Source organism: Schistocerca piceifrons, unplaced genomic scaffold (assembly GCF_021461385.2).
Source record: "Schistocerca piceifrons isolate TAMUIC-IGC-003096 unplaced genomic scaffold, iqSchPice1.1 HiC_scaffold_1424, whole genome shotgun sequence".
In the NCBI taxonomy this organism is placed as follows: Eukaryota; Metazoa; Arthropoda; class Insecta; order Orthoptera; family Acrididae; genus Schistocerca; species Schistocerca piceifrons.
The window spans coordinates 97,501-99,815 of NW_025727263.1; positions in this window are offsets into that span (position 1 = coordinate 97,501).

The window sequence follows — 2,315 nt, forward strand, 5'->3', positions numbered from 1 at the left end:
GAAGAGTGCCGGCCACCACAGGTTGTCGAAGGCCCCTGAGATGTCTATCATTATACCAAGTACATACTTTGATGTCGCAGAGTGAACAATCCGGCAAACCTCATTGATCGCATCCTGGGTGGAGCGACCCTTTCGGAATCCGAACTGCCTATCACTCATACCATACAGAGTTCGATGACTCTGGAGACGGTCAGCCAGCAACTTCTCAAATGCTTTGCCCATTACATCCAGCAGACAGATAGGCCGATAGGATTTCGGCACTGTTGGATCTTTATCAGGGCCTTTCCTGATAATTACAACTTCTGCAGTTTTCCACTTTAGTGGATAATAGCCCCTTTGTAAACAGCTGTTGTAAATACGACTTAGTGCCGGGGCGACCAAGTGTGCGAGTCCCTGTAAGATCTCCACAGGGATCCCGTCAGGACCAGGCGCCTTCTTCCTTGCAAAGGTGTAGATGGTTGCTTCTACCTCCTCTGCTGAGAAAGGGCACACGTTTGTATCGTTAAGATACGGAATCGACAGCGCCTGACGTATGTCCCGCTGCTCGTGCGAGTCTTGGTCCTCAATGTCATCAGGCAATAATGTATCCAACAGCAACCTTGCTGTTTCTTCCCAATTCTTGGTCATGTCTCCATCCCCAGCACGTAGCGTAGACAGCATCATGGGCGATCTTATTTTTTCTCGAACGATTTTGTAAGGAACTCCCCAAGGGTCTGTTCCCAGCTGATCGTTCACAAATCTTTCCCAGGATTGGCGCCTTGTAATGTCCAACTGATCCTTGTATCTCTGCTTCAGACGACGATAAATACGCAGGTGGTATTGTCGTTCGTCATGGGCAAAGCTCCTTTGGTAGTTACTTCGCGCCCTTCTGACTGACCGTTTGAGCACAGTCAATTCAGGGGTCCATGGGGTGGACTCCCTGCAGATGTATCTCGCTATTCGAGGTACAGCCAGTGTGATAGCCGTTTGCACGGAGCTTACCAGCTCCTCCACAGCTTCATCAATATTACCTATGTCCTCTCCGAACTCGGGAGGACTGAACACCTGCACGAGTCGGTCCCAGTCTGTCCGAGCATAATTGAAGCGTTCCACCCACTCGCCTGGCACATCCGTGATGGTCGGCGCTATATCAAATGTTATACAGTTATGATCACTGACAGTAAGATGTTCTCTTACTTGCCAGTTATGGACGTGGGGTGCTGCCCTCTCGCTTGCTAGTGTGACATCAATATTTGATGTTGCACCCGCCCTCCCTGAGTAGGTCGGGGGGTACCCAGGCAAGTTTAGCACATACATGTGCGTTTCCATTATCAAATCAACAAGCTCCGCACCCCTACCGTCCTGTACATCACTGTGCCAGAGTGGGGACTTAGCATTAGCATCAAGAGCTACAATTATAGCCTGCCCGGCTAAAACTCGTAGTATCCAATTCAGCTGATCAAGATAAATCTTGATGTCATGTCTGAATTGGCAGTAGACGTTTACAACGTACATACTGTAAGACAGCAGATTTAGTTGTACAACTATAATATGCTCAGTACAGAACTGATTTAATATCGTAGTTTTAATAGTTTTATTCAATACTATAATTGCACTCATGGGGTTCCCACCTGAGGATACCACCTGTGCTGTTGCGGGAAAACCAGGGACTCGACCCGCACAGGAGTTCGGTTCTTGTATCAAAAGAATATCTATTCCTTCTTGTTCCGCTACCTTCCGTAGCTCATGTGCAACCATCTGGCTGCGCATAGCATTGACTTGTACCACTTTAAATATCGCCATAATCTGTTCTTTGGACAAGTCTGTCTAAGAACATTCGGTGGGTTGGACAATCTTTAGGTCCACCACACTTACGGCCTCGTCTTCTGCATGGTACACATACCGCAGCTTTGTCCTTATTAGGACAGCCTTTTTTGATATGTCCAGAGAGGCCACAATGGCCGCAAATGACATCGGGTTGCGTACAATATTTATTCGTATGGTTAATATCCTGGCATTTTGTGCATCTCGGCACAGCCAGGTAATCTTTTATGTTCAACGCAGAGTAGCCAACATACAACCGACCCACTCTCGTTAGTGATTTCCATAAACCTGGCGAGACTTCTACCACGTGGTGTACTGTCAGTTTCTCACGTGGTCCTACTTTAAAGCGTAACTTAAACTGTTCATCGAATTCTCCTCTTGTCATATTCATATCAAAATTTTGGGTATATATTGCGTCTACCAGATTGTCTGTTGTCATGTACGTAGGTACATCATACAGACACATCAAAGGTCGACGCTTGCGAGGAGGTTCACACTTCGCTTTGTTATTT